Raw genomic sequence first — 14,684 nt, forward strand, 5'->3', positions numbered from 1 at the left:
ACGTACAAAGTACGTGTTAATCGGCTGTCTCTGTAATCGGTAAGGTTTCTAGTCAAGAACAAGCTATCAGTAAAGTATCCCAAAGTGAGAAGTCATATATGGATTTTCAGCTGTGTGGGGGTTCAGTGATAAAGCAGAGCCTAGAATAGGTTATACAAAAACATACAGCTAGTAAATAGTACAGCTGAGATTTAAATCTCAATCTGTTAGAATTCAATTTTGTTTTCTTTTTCAAGATATCCTCACACTAGACCGTCCATACAGACTTCTGCTAATAAATTTGCCTCCTTAAATGTGAATTTCACAGCCTACCACCAAACAGTGTTCTGCTGGAGCCTGTAAGAGGAGACTTGACTCATAGGAACATGTATAGTTTATGGTTTTCCTAATTAACCCAATTAACCAATATCTTACATTGGTTCCTCAGAATGGATGAGTAAAAGACCATGATGCATCTCCATGTGAACAAGTAATAATAAGTCAAAACCCATTTCCTACTGATATCATCTTAGTAGCGTCATCTGCACATTCAAAAGCTTGTATATATCATTTTTACGTAATGCTTAAAGTTGAGAGTCATGAGTCCCTGGGTGGCTCAGTTGGTTAAGCATCTGCCTTTGGCTCAGGTCGTGATTCCAGGGTCCTGAGATAGAGCCCTGCATTGGGCTCCTTGCTGAGTGGAGAACCCACTTCTACCTCTCTGCTGCTTGTGTTCTCTCTCTCTCTTGCTCTATCTCAAATAAATAAATAAAATCCTTTAAAATAAAGGTGAGAGTCACATATTGGTATGCTAGAGGATTTTTACTCTGTAGCCAATGTGCACCTTTTTTTTGGTTGTTAAAAGAATTCAAAAAATGGCATGATAAATATTTTAGCTACAGTTTCAAAAGATATCAAAATTATGACTGTTCCAAAATAATTTCTGGGTCCGGTGTTTCTGGATTTATGATCAGCTAGAACGTGTTCTATAAATGAATCCTTATCATAGGAGCCTACCATAGAAACCTGCCTCTCACAGGGCAGACACAGGGTTTTGACTGTCTGGAATGACCCATGAGTAAGGCTAAGCCACAGAGTAACAATGAAATATATCACTGTTGTACATTAACCTTTCTTGTTAATAGAAACCAATTCTTTATCATCATGCTGTGAAACATCAATGTCTCCCAATCTCCCACGCAACTTTCCATAAATGAGGCATGCCTGGGAACCATGTCTTCTCACTATTGGAATGGGAGTCCTTACCTTTACATGTTTTCTTCCTCTGCTTATCATTTGAAAATGAGAAACATTAAGGTGAGCTGTTGATATCATGTGCCTATCAACTATATTCTGGAAAATTCTTCCTAAATAGTATTTCTTGAATATTTAAGTAAATGAAAAAAGATATCTTGTGTGCCAATCAATTTATACACCAACGTTTATACATTCTCATATAGCTAAATGGATCTAAAAAGCATGCCACTTGAAGGGAAAAGCTACCGAATATGGAATTTTGGTCAAGTATAACGTGGAAACATTCAACGTTAGAGTAAAGAAGAGAATTGGAAATTAGTCTATGAAGGGCTAATTGTCACTCAACAACATTCCAATGTTTTAATGCAACTGTTCACATAATTCAAACCACACATTTGCATTGCCTTTATAAAATCCATGGCATGAATAAGCTCTGTGAAAGGACAGTGGCAGCAGCCAGAGTGTACAGTGAGATCAAATGTTTCATTCTTTAAAATTACAAACCCTTCAGACAGTTGGCATAACGTCTTGCATAGAAAAAGTGCTAAGTAAATCTTTGCTAGATTTGAATCAAAGATTGATCATACCAAAGAATGCATTGTTTTCGGAAAAGTTACGTAGAACTTGACCGCTCGATTCTCCAGGTTGGCCGCTCCTGTGATGACTCCAACTATTACTATTGCTAATACTCTCATGTCCTAGGGCATTGTACTTCTGACCCTTAGAGTGAAGTTGTGTCAAAAATCAGCACATAATTAAATGCCTGGTCAATGGCAGCCAATAAGCATTGTCCAATACCTGAATTATGCACATGAGTAAATAGATGACTTAAAACTTCTCTAGTACTCCATTAGGACAGATTTAAACAGTTCAAATTGAAGTAGAAACTTCAAATTACTTTTCAATTGTATGTAATGTCATAAAAACTCCCTTAGATGTAAGAAATGGGAAATAGTGTCTTATTACTGTGTACCTGTTAGGAAAAAGATCAACAAATAGAAAAGGAAATGTACTCACTAGTTGATATCAAAACCAATACTCTGTGGTTACATGTATGGAGCAGGCTTGTAAACCGGTTCCTGAGTCTAATTCAAGAACATGTGACAATGAACCTGGTGATTCCTAGATACTCCCAGAAGGGAGACTCTGGACATCCAACACTCAAGCAAATAGGAGTTGGAGACATTGGGATTATGAAGTTAAAATCATTGATTGTTAGATTATTGTTCCATATCTGCATGGTCACTCCTTCAATTCCTTCAGACCTCTTTGTTTAAATGGCCCTTAGTGAGACATCTTTATTGACCACACTTTTATCTCTATCTAGCTCCCCAGTCTGTTAACTTTATTCTCTTTCTTCTTACTCTGTTTTAATTTTCTTATTAGCACTTATACCACCTAACATAGTGTATATTTACACTGATCTGTTAATTTCATGAGCATGGAATTTGGTTCATCCACTTCCATATCTCTAGTACTTAGAACAGAAGCACATAATAGGTGTTCTATCAATCATTCAACCAATCCATATTAATATATATATATAATTGAATATATGGATGAATTGCTATCTATATACTATGTGCTCTGAACTAAGCATCAGGTATAGTAAAGAACTGGCTGTCTTCATGGAGTTTACCATTTCGTGGGATGATCAGCGAAGCTAAAATGCTCAGTTTTCTCAATAACCTGTCTCTCTATACTCTTTATTCCTCCTTACAAAACCTAGCATTCTTGCCAAGGAAATAGTGCCCTTCACAGGTTCACAGACCCTCAGGCTGTCTTTATGACTTTTCCTTTTGAACTTCAAAGCTGTCTTTGATGTTCATAATAGTGTCTGAAGAAAGCTAGCACATGGTGAGCTTTGCCCTCACATCTGTTTGGCTGACCTTATTGTTCTGTGCTCTCTCAGGCCAAAGGACACATAAAAGACAATGACTGTATCTAAGAGATGAAATATTTTCCTGACCTTTTCCTCTCACAGAACATCCTGGCTCACCTAAATGTCTTGCGTCTGGGGTAAAACTATTCTGATGACATGGTCTGGAAAATTTCTGAGCAGTTTCTCAGAAGGCAGAGGTACTTCTCTTCCCTAACACCACTATTCTTTCCCTAGAAAATACATAGTATAACTTATTCCACCTGGAAACAGGAAAACATTAGGCTTACCAGAATAGAATCAGATAGAAGTTCGGTGCTATTGGGGCGGCATGGCACAACTGAGAAGAAAAGCAACTGAAAGGCCAGAGGACATAAATTTGAATCTAGGTTCCACCACTTGCCAGCTCTGTAACCTTGGGCATTTAACCTCTCCAAGCTTCCGTTTCCTCTGTTGAATAAATGCTGAGGGTAATACCAATACTTATCTCCTATGAAAGCTTTGAGGGTTAAATAAGAGAACGTATGTAAAACGTACTAAGCACTTGTTAGGTATCTCATTCAAAATTTTGCTGTCATTAACATTAGAATAACAGCCCAGACTTCATAATATGCAACATTTAGAATAAAGTCTAATGTAAATGCTAGATTTCAGACTAACTCAAGCAGCATTTTTATTTAGATTTAAATTGCAGGGTTTAAAATGAGAGATCTGTTTTGCGTCTTCCACTATCTGTCAGTACATGTCTGTAGGTACTCCTTTATGAATACACATTTTATATTTGTATATGAACATATATATCAATGAATCGATCAGTTGATCAATTGAGAGAGGTTTATATTCTGACTCCCCCAATCAAGTAAAAAAATTCTCATGAACTTTCTGCTTCTGCCGTCTCCATATGTCTCCACACCCCAGTGCCCACAGTATGCCCTTCCTGCTTCCTGGAAGTGTAAACACAAGACCACAAATTCCTCCACATTTATACATAGTAAATAAAATTAAAAGAGAACCACTGATTGAAATCTCCTAAATTTTAAAGTTTTCCATTTTCTGACTTGAAGTGACCAGTGTTCCAGAGAGAAAGTTTATACTTGGCCCTTAAGTATATGTTTAATTAGAAGCCTGCCCCTGGGGCTGCAGCTCTAGGGGCACGTGGGTGCCTCAGTCAGTTGAGTGTCTGCCTTCGGCTCAGATCATGATCTCAGGGTCATGGGATCATGTACCCCATCAGGCTCCACGTTCAACACAGAGTCTGCTTATCCTTCTCCCTCTGCTCCTCCCCACCTCCCACCCCCCACCCCACTCTCTCTCTTTCAAGTAAATAAAATCTTTTAAAAAGAAAAACAGGAAAAGGAAAAAAAAAAGATAGTGCCTACTGGTTTGTTTCAGCAAGGCAGGGAGAGAGAGAGCAGGAAGATGGCACCTACCAGCCTCCATTCCTGAAGAGTGTCTCAGCAGGCCCCTTCCCCTCAGACCAATGCCTCAAAATTAGGAAATGAGACTCTTTCACACAAAGTCTGGGCTCTTTTAAAAGGCTGCCTCAGTACTGGGCCCTGGAGCACGTGACTCTGTGTGGGTGAGCCCTTTAGGAGCCATTCCAGAGTTCACCACAGCCCCATGGGTCTCGTGAGCACAAGCCTCATTGGTCTTCAAAGCCAGATGTTTTGGAGGCTTCTCTCTCAGGTGCCAGTCTTAAAGGTTGGAGTGCCTCATGTCGGGTATGAACCTTTCACTCCTCAGGTGGAAACTCCTGGTTTTGAGTTTGCTCCCAAATGTGAATTGCCGCATGAGCACTGGGCCTTATGGCAAGACTGTGTCTCCGCCTTTCCTTCTTGTTTTGATGTGGTTTCCCTTTTATATGCCGAGTGTGAAGGGGTCACTCCTCTAGATTTTTAGGTGTTTTCTTTTCCCTCCAGAGGAAATTGTCCCATATATAGCTGTAAATTTGGTGTGTGCATGCAAGGAAGTGAGTTTAGGATCATCCCACATCACCATTTTGAACTGGAGCCCTTATTTATTTTTTTACATAAATTATTTTGGGTTAAAAATAAGTTATTAGCAAGTAAGAGTCACAGTAGTGGCAAGCTTTTGCAAAATCCAACTGTTCAAGTGGAATCAAAATAGCATTCCATTGTGAAGTGTGCACTTTGTACTCTTGACTCTCTGGCCATCAGATATCGAGTCTCTTAAGGAAGACAGAACAAAGTACTAGAGTCCTTGTGGGATGAAATAAGTCAGATAGATGTTGAGGTGGACATGAAGTAATAATCAGGAGTTTCACTGCTAAGCAAAATCAATTTAGATTATGAGAGCTTGAACTTGGCAGTCAGAAGGTATAACTGCTGAGAACTTTCCATGATCGTGAACCCATCATTTGACCTCTTGCCCACGTTTCCCATTCTAGGAACTAGAACATGAGAATTAGGAATCTGGGAACTAGAAAAATTAGTCAGCACTTCTGAAGCTACCAGAATATAAAAGAGTTCTTGGTAAATATTACTTTAGTTATTTATATTCGAGGAAAGAAAATGAAAAGATTCTTATCACCACTCTGGTGGTTCTATTATGTATCGAAAGTTCATTTAAATCCTCCACCTACCCCAGTCATTCTAGGATTTATCATTGGGAACATGACTGTGTTTTCGTTATTAAATCACTGAATTTAGGAGTGAGAAGACTTGGATTTAAGGTCTTGTATGGCAGGACTATCGGAAAGGCATTTAATTCTTCTAAGTTTTCTCATCTTAAAAACGAAGGTAACAGTACCTCCCGTAGAGAGCTATTGAGCGTTTTAAATGAGGTAATTTGTGGGGGAACATTTTATAGCATTTAGTGGAGCAGAAAGAGCCCAGACTTGGGAACCAGAGAGACATTGCTTCAAATTCTCACCCACCTCTTCTCATCCAGAAGACCATGGGACCATAAATTACACAGTGTGGATCTGTTTTTTCAGCTGTGAAAGGGGGATAAACTACCTTTTAAAAGTAAGGTAAAAAGAATAATGTCTAAAATTTCCCATGATAAATTTGGCTGCAGAAAATTCATTCTTCGAAACAATAAATATAATCACCTGTAGAAATTATAATGGTGCAAGGAAACTCAATTTTTTTTTACTTTTAAAAATTAAATATTTAATAACAAGAAAATATTGCACGCATGTGTAAAATATTAAGAATAACAATAAAATTGACATATGTGTACTGGCCATAGATTTAAGAGATATAAATTACTTTGCAAATATCTTTGAGATCTCCTGTGGGCCACTACTTAATCCCATCTTATCTCCTTCCACCTAAAGTAACAATAGTCCTAAATTTGGAGTTCCTCTTTTTACTATATATGCAAGTATTTTCAGACATATTTTAGTTAAAATATTTTTGTATTAATTTTTATCATGTGATTATTTCTCTGACTTCTTGACTCAACATTATGTTTGTAAGATTCATCCATATTGTTTAGCTACAGATGAGTCATTTTCACTGCTATGTTACTTCATCATATAAATATACCACAATTTATTCATCCATTCTTCCATTAATGGATATTTGGGTTTTTTCCCATTGTTTTGATAATACAAACAGTGCTGCTATGTATATTCTTGTGATTTTTCTTTTGGATATGCATATAGGAATGGAACTGCTGGTTTATAGTTTACATATCTTCACCTTTACTAAAAATTGTCAAATTGCTTTAAAAAGAGGTTATACCAACTTAGACTCTCAAAAATAATATATAAGGAGCCTAATACAAAGCCTAATATCCGGGCACCTGGGTGGCTGTCGGTTGACCATCTGACTATTGGTTTTGGTTCAGGTCATGATTTCAGGGTTGTGAGAGCAAGCCCAGTGTCAGTCTCCACGCTCAGTGAAGAGTCTGCTTGAGATTCTTTCCCCCTCTCTCTCCCTTTGCTCCTCTCCTTGCTCGTGTGCTCTCTCTCTCTCTCTCAAATAAGTAAATAAAATCTTAAAAAAAAAAAAAGCCGAAAAGCCTAATACTCAGTGGGAGCTCCAAATATATTTATTGTGTTGAAGTGGGGAGTAATATGTTTAAGTGTTAATAATCTAAGTTACTTACCCTAATATGGATTACTTTATCAGATTTTGTACTGAGATTTGATAGGGATGGGGAAAAAATAACAAGGGTATTTGGTGCCTTGCAGAATGGGAGATGAGGGTTACTGAGTTGGTATAGAAGCACAAAAAGCCAAAGAATAGAGACAAGTCTCTTATTTGATAGTTTTCGTAAGGCCAGCTTTATTTCCTACCCTTCTTCTTGACACATCTAACCTAACTCAGCTTTTGGCCCAAATATTCAAACAATTTAAAAAATTTTATCTACAATTTTCTACAAATATTTTTGTGCATCTCTTCCAATTAGAGGGACAGAAAAGAGAATAGCTAATTATCTTCCTCTTAATAAACACACTTCATCATGTGCTTGGGAACCATGTGTGAAGAAACTCTCTTTTCTAAGCTAAGCAAGAGCAGTTGCTTTCCCCATCTGATGTATTTTTCAATAACTGAACATGTTTATCATTTTCCTTTGGGATTGCTTCCAAACCTCGCTCTTCTTTGCAGTGTGAGGCTCCAGACTGTCTCCATTATTCTAATGTGAGCCTTGCTCAACTCCAAATATAGGACTTACAAGGATAACCCAATTTTGTTTTTATATTCATTTCATTACGATGTGAGCAGAACGTAAGGTTTGTGATTTATCTTTAGATAATTTTATTAAGCATCTGTAGGTGTGGTTTTGCCATACTGGGCAATAAATAATAAGTGGGTAAAAGCCCTCCTTTCTAAGAAACAAAAATAAATCAGACAATATGATTTAAAAGACCCATAAAAATGAGAAATTTTAAACGGTATATGCAATAGAAGGTTACAGAGTAGCAAACCTCAAAATTAAGAACTTATTAAGTGTAATATATGAAAAATAAAATAAAATTTCTCTTTTACCTTTAACAAACAACTTCCCCCACTTCATATAGGGATAGTTAATATTAATAGGAATGAGTAAGATTTAGAATACAGTTTCAAGACATTGGAAAATAAGGAAATTAGAGGAGTATTTATTAAATGCATTTATCATAATCTTTTCTGTTTCTTTCCTAACTTATTTCACAAAGAAAACATTTCAAAAAATGTGTAAGGCTTAAAGTGAAATAATTATAATTGTAAATTATAGTAACAATTTCTTAAATAACAAAAACATTAACATATTTTTTCTAGCTTTATTGAGATATAATGGACATTTAACATTGTGTAAATAATGTTAACATACTTTAAGTTGAGATTTCTCCCTTTTGGAGGTATTAACAGCACAGGAAGTAAAACAAAAAAATGTTTTATCTATTGTTTAAATAAATATTTTGTTTATGTTGTCATAAGGAAGACAGAAGTCTTTTATCCAAGGTTTCCAACATTTGGATCTCACTTAAAAAGACTTAAAATCCCAGAAAGAGAAGTCGTGTTAGAACAATGGCTACGTTGGATGAACTCATTTCAGTGTTTGAAGACCAAGGCGCAGAGAGATTTCTTGTCCACAGCAAGGATAGGACACACACAAGGAAAATGAGGGTTATGCCCTTCACCAAATTGAAGCGTAAAGATTCTAGACAGTTAATTTTGGATAAATGAAACCTATTTGTGGAAATAACAACCAAGATAATGACCGTAGTAAGGGCTAAGAAAATAATCCCTTTCTTTCTTCTCTTTCTTTTGAAAACTGGCAGCAAAGTCGCCTGTGGACCTCCACTACTGGAGGAGGCACATTTAATCCTGACGTTCATTTGTAAAGCATTTAACTTCAAAGGCAAAGAAAAATGATTCCTAGATAATTGTTCTTAGAGCGGATTTATTGTGAATAGAACATTTGTGTTTATGTGTGTGTGTTTGGGAGTGTTGTTTTCCTGGGCACATACAGAAGACAGATTGTTGACAGTAAATGTTTAGTCAAGGGTGAGAATACTTTTGTTTTAGTTACAGATCCTTTCTACAAGCCAGATGACGTTTTCTCCTCTTAATCAGTGCCACAGAAGCTTTTGTGCGTTACAGGAGTGCTGCTAAATATGATGGAACAGCCGCATCTTTTAATTTAGTCCCAGTAGGAGAATAAGCTATTCTTCTTTTACTAGGCGACAAATGGGGACTTTTTATGTCACCTAAAGCTCAGCTGTGCGAAGCCTTTGAGAGATGGTGCTATCGTGTTGGACTTTCTTGAATCATTTACCAGAGACAAATGGCTGTCTCTGTTTTCTACAAAGCATTGCTTTTGAATTGGAAGGCTCTTTGGAAATGAGCCTATACAGGAGACATGTACACTTTTAGGATATTGTTTGACTAGTCTTATACTTAATAGGTGTGATAGGACAAAAGCAATCAGCATATGAGGAAGGTTCTGGTTTGGCCTGCTCAGTTCCCTATCTTTCCCTGAATATAGAGGAGATGTTCCCAAATTCCAGGCAATTCTTTAGGCTTTATGTGCAAAATTGATGGAATGAGGATGGGATAGAAAGGTCAAAAGCAAAGCAGGTGGATTTTTTACAGAGAAGAGCACAGAAGAGAACTAGTGTCCAGAGGTCTGTATCAAGGCATATCTTTTGCTAGGGGGCTCTGTGAAGAACTTACGAACTTTGTCAAGAAAGAAATCTGCATGATAGAAAGATATAGAAGCATAAGGAATTCTTCTGGGGAAGGAAAGTGAGCGGTTGGTTTCCAGGGCCTTAGGACGTAATAAAACAGAAAAAGAGAGGATTTTAATAAGTTTGTTGTTTATGTAATATATCTTCTTTAAAGATGTTGAAATATGTATGAAATTGTTGGACGTCCTGTCGGGATTACATATCTCTGAATTTAAAATCCCTCTGGGACGGAGCCAAGTGACCATGGCTCCCTTAGGATTATATCTGTATGATAGTTATAAGCTTTTGTAATGGGCATCTTCTTTGGGTGCTTACTATCTCAGACACACTTTGGGACACTGGAAAACCTCCAATGATGAGACGTTTCTGTGGGGATAGGAATATCTTTGAAATGATAGACTTACTTATCTACAAGGCCACTTTAGACGCCCATGAAGTATTCTCTGTGTCACTCTAGGCAGTGTATCTGCTGACAATGCTATATCATAAAATAAGATTTGTGATACATTAGAGATATAAGATGGTGAGTGATGATGATGGAGCATAATGTCTTAAGAGCCTGTAGGTGAACTGGAAAAAGTTAACATCGAGTTTCAAGAGATGTATTTGCCAATAAGAGTCTAAAGAAAACGTGGCAGGGTGTGTAGAAGCAAACAAATATACAAGTGAGTTATCAAGTTGCTGAAGTCTTCATTTTGGTCAAAATATTCCAGTTGGGTAGAACTGTAATTGATCCCTTGCTGAATGCTCTTTTGAATCTCTGAAATTTCTCTGGGACTTTAACTTTACAGCAATAATAAAAGATTTTCAAAGGAAAATCTAAGCATCCCTCAAGAATGACTTCCATTTCTTTTTTTTGTTTGTTTGTTTTTTGGTTTTTTGTTTTTTTATAATAATTTTTTATTATGTTAGTCACCATACAGTATACCCTTAGTTTTTCATGTAATGTTCCATGATTCATTATTTACGTATGACACCCAGTGCGATATGTGCCCTCCTTACTACCCATCACCGGCCTATCCCAGTCCCCCACCCCCCTTCCCTCTGAAGCCCTCACTTTGTTTCCCAGAGTCCACAGTCTCTCATGGTTCATTCCCCCTTCTGTTTACCCCCCCCCCATTCATTCTTCCCTTCCTTCTCCTACCGATCTTCCTATTTCTTATGTTCTATAAATGAGTGAAACCATATGATAATTGTCTTTCTCGGCTTGACTTACTTTACTTAGCATAATCTCCTCCAGTACCGTCCATGTTGCTGCAAATGTTGTGTAATCATTCTTTCTGATGGCTGAGTAATATTCCATCGTATATATGGAGCACATCTTCTTAATCCAGTCATCTGTTGAAGGGTATCTCAGCCCCTTCCACAATTTAGCTATTGTGGACAATGCTGCTATGAACATTGGGGTGCATATGGCCCTTTTCTTCACTACGTCTGTATCTTTGGGGTAAATACCCCGTAGTGCAATTGATGGATCATAGGGTAGCTCAGTTTTTAACTTTTTAAGGGACCTCCACACTGTTTTCCAAAGTGGCTGTACTAACTTGCATTCCCACCAACAGTGTAAGAGGGATCCCCTTTCTCCACATCCTCTCCAACATTTGTTGTTTCCTGCCTTGTCAATTTTTGGTATTCTAACTGGCATACGGTGGTGTCTCAGGATTGTTTTGATTTGAATTTCCCTGATGGCTAATGATTTTGAACATTTTTTCATGTGTCTGTTAGCCATTTGTATATCTTCATTGGAAAAGTGTCTGTTCATATCTTCTGCCCATTTTTTTTATTTGATTATTTGTTTCCTGTGTATTGAGTTTGAGAAGTTCTTTGTAGATCTTGGATACTAGTCTTTTATCTGTAATGTCAGTTGCAAATATCTTCTCCCATTCCGTGGGCTGCCTCTTAGTGTTTTTGACTGTTTCCTTGTCTATGCAGAAGCTTTTTATCTTGATGAAATCCCACAAGTTCATTTTTTCCTGTTTCTCTTGCCTTTGGAGATGTGTCATGAAAAAAGTTGCTGTGGCCGATGTCAAAGAGGTTGCAGCCTATATTCTCCTTTATGATTTTGATGGATTCCTGCCTCACATCGAGGTCTTTCATCCATTTGGAGTTTATGTTTGTGTATGGTGTGAGAGAGTGGTCAAGTTTCATTCTTTTGCATGTAGCTGTCCAATTTTCCCAGCACCATTTATTGAAGAGACTGTCTTGTTTCCAATGGATGTTTTTTCCTGCTTTGTCAAAGATTAGTTGCCCAAAGAGCTGAGGGTCCATTTCTGGGTTCTCTATTCTGTTCCATTGGTCTATGTGTCTGTTTTTGTGCCAGTACCATGCTGTCCTTGTGATCACAGCTTTGCAGTATAGCTTGAAATCCGGCAACGTGATGCCCCCACCTTTGTTTTTCCATTTCAGCAATTCCTTGGCAATTCGGGGACTTTTCTGGTTCCACACAAATTTAGGGCTGTTTGTTCCAGTTCTTTGAAAAACGTCATTGATATTTTGATTGGGATGGCATTGAAAGTGTGGATTGCTCTGGGTAGCATAGACATTTTAACTATGTTTATTCTTCCAATCCATGAACATGGAATATTTTTCCATCTTTTTGTGTCTTCTTTAATGTCTTTCAAGAGTGATCTGTAGTTTCTAGAATATAGATCCTTTACGTCTCTGGTTAAGTTAATTCCGAGATAGCGTATGATTTTTGGTGCTATTGTAAATGGAAAGGATTCCCTAATTTCTCTTTCTTCAGTCTCATAGTTCATATATAGAAATGCAACTGATTTCTGAGCATTGATTTTGTATCCCGCCACATTACTGAATTGCTCTATAAGTTCTAGTAGTTTGGGGGTGGAGTCTTTTGGGTTTTCTTTCTTTCTTTCTTTCTTTTTTTGATGATTTTTTATTATATTATGTTAATCACCATACAGTACATCCCCGGTTTCCGATGTAAGGCTAGATGATTCATTAGTTGCGTATAACACCCAGTGCACCATGCAATACGTGCCCTCCTTACAAACCATCACCGGTCTATCCCATTCCCCCCACCCCCCTCCCCTCCGAAGCCCTCAGTTTGTTTCTCATAGTCCATAGTCTCTCATGTTTCATTCCCCCTTCTGATAACCCCCCCTTTCTTTATCCCTTTCTTCCCCTACTGATCATCCTAGTTCTTATGTTCCGTAGATGAGAGAAATCATATGATAGTTGTCTTTCTCTGCTTGACTTATTTCACTTAGCATTATCTCCTCCAGGGCCGTCCATGTTGCAGCAAATGTTGAGTACTCGTTCTTTCTATTAGCTGAGTAATATTCCATTGTATATATGGACCACAGCTTCTTAATCCAGTCATCTGTTGCAGGGCATCTCGGCTCCTTCCACGATTTAGCTAATGTGGACATTGCTGCTATGAACATTGGGTACATATGGCCCTTCTCTTCATTACGTCTGTATCTTTGGGGTAAACACCCAGTAGTGCAATGGCTGGATCATAGGGTAGCTCAATTTTTAACTTTTTAAGGGACCTCCACACTGTTTTCCAGAGTGGCTGTACCAGCTTGCATTCCCACCAACAATGTAGGGTGGATCCCCTTTCTCCACATCCTCTCCAACAATTGTTGTTTCTTGCCTTGTCTATTTTTGCCATTCTAACTGGTGTAAGGTGGTATCTCAGTGTGGTTTTGATCCTGATGGCTAATGATTTTGAACATTTTTTCATGTGTCTGTTAGCCATTTATATATCTTCATTGGAAAAGTGTCTGTTCATATCTTCTGCCCATTTTTTGATTTGTTTATTTGTTTCTCGTGTATTGAGTTTGAGAAGTTCTTTGTAGATCTTGGATACCAGTCCTTTATCTGTAGTGTCATTTGCAAATATCTTCTCCCATTCCGTGGGTTGCCTCTTAGTTTTTTTGACTGTTTCCTTGGCTGTGCAGAAGCTTTTAATCTTGATGAAGTCCCATAAGTTCATTTTATCTTTTGTTTCTCTTGCCTTTGGGGATGTGTCATGAAAAAGGTTGCTTTGGCCAATGTCGTAGAGGTTGCTGCCTATGTTCTCCTCTAGAATTTTGATGGATTCCTGCCTCACATCGAGGTCTTTCATCCATTTGGAGTTTATTTTTGTGTATGGTGTGAGATAGCAGTCAAGTTTCATTCTTTTGCATGTAGCTGTCCAATTTTCCCAGCACCATTTATTGAAGAGACTGTCTTTTTCCCACCGGATGTTTTTTCCTGTTTTATCAAATATTAGTTGCCCAGGAGCCAAGGGTCCATTTCTGGATTTTCTATTCTGTTCCATTGGTCTATGAGTCTGTTCTTGTGCCAGTACCATGCTGTCTTTGTGATCACAGCTTTGTAGTACAGCTCGAAATCCGGCATTGTGATGCCCCCAGCTTTGTTTTTCCTTTTCAGCAGTTCTTGGAGATTCGGGGCCTTTTCTGTTTCCATACAAATTTAAGGACTGTTTGTTCCAGTTCTTTGAAAAATGTCCTCGGTATTTTGATCGGGATAGCATTGAAAGTGTAGATTGCTCTGGGTAGCATGGACATTTTAACTATGTTAATTCTTCCGATCCATGAGCATGGAATATCTTTCCATCTTTTTATGTCTTCCTCAATGTCTTTCAAGAGTGATTTATAGTTTCTAGAATATAGGTCTTTTACGTCTCTGGTTAAGTTAATTCCAAGGTAACGTATGGTTTTTGGTGCTACTGTAAATGGGATGGATTCCCTAATTTCTCTTTCTTCGGTCTCGTTATTCGTGTATAGAAATGCAACTGATTTCTGAGCATTGATTTTGTGTCCCGCCACATTACTGAATTGCTCTATAACTTCTAGTAGTTTGGGAGTGGCTTCTTTTGGGTTTTCCATATAGAGTATCATGTCATCTGCGAAGAGAGACATTTTGACTTCTTCTATGCCGATTTGGATACCTTTG

General features: G+C 37.8%; 1 protein-coding gene across 1 annotated transcript in view; it reads left to right on the forward strand.

Annotated features, from left to right (window-relative positions):
- The window catches only part of LOC125282795 (ankyrin repeat domain-containing protein 7-like), a 117,770-nt gene that overhangs the window by 67,344 nt on the left and 35,742 nt on the right, over positions 1–14,684 (forward strand). The window lies entirely within an intron of this gene.

The sequence above is a fragment of the Ursus arctos genome, unplaced genomic scaffold (assembly GCF_023065955.2).
Source record: "Ursus arctos isolate Adak ecotype North America unplaced genomic scaffold, UrsArc2.0 scaffold_30, whole genome shotgun sequence".
In the NCBI taxonomy this organism is placed as follows: domain Eukaryota; kingdom Metazoa; phylum Chordata; class Mammalia; order Carnivora; family Ursidae; genus Ursus; species Ursus arctos.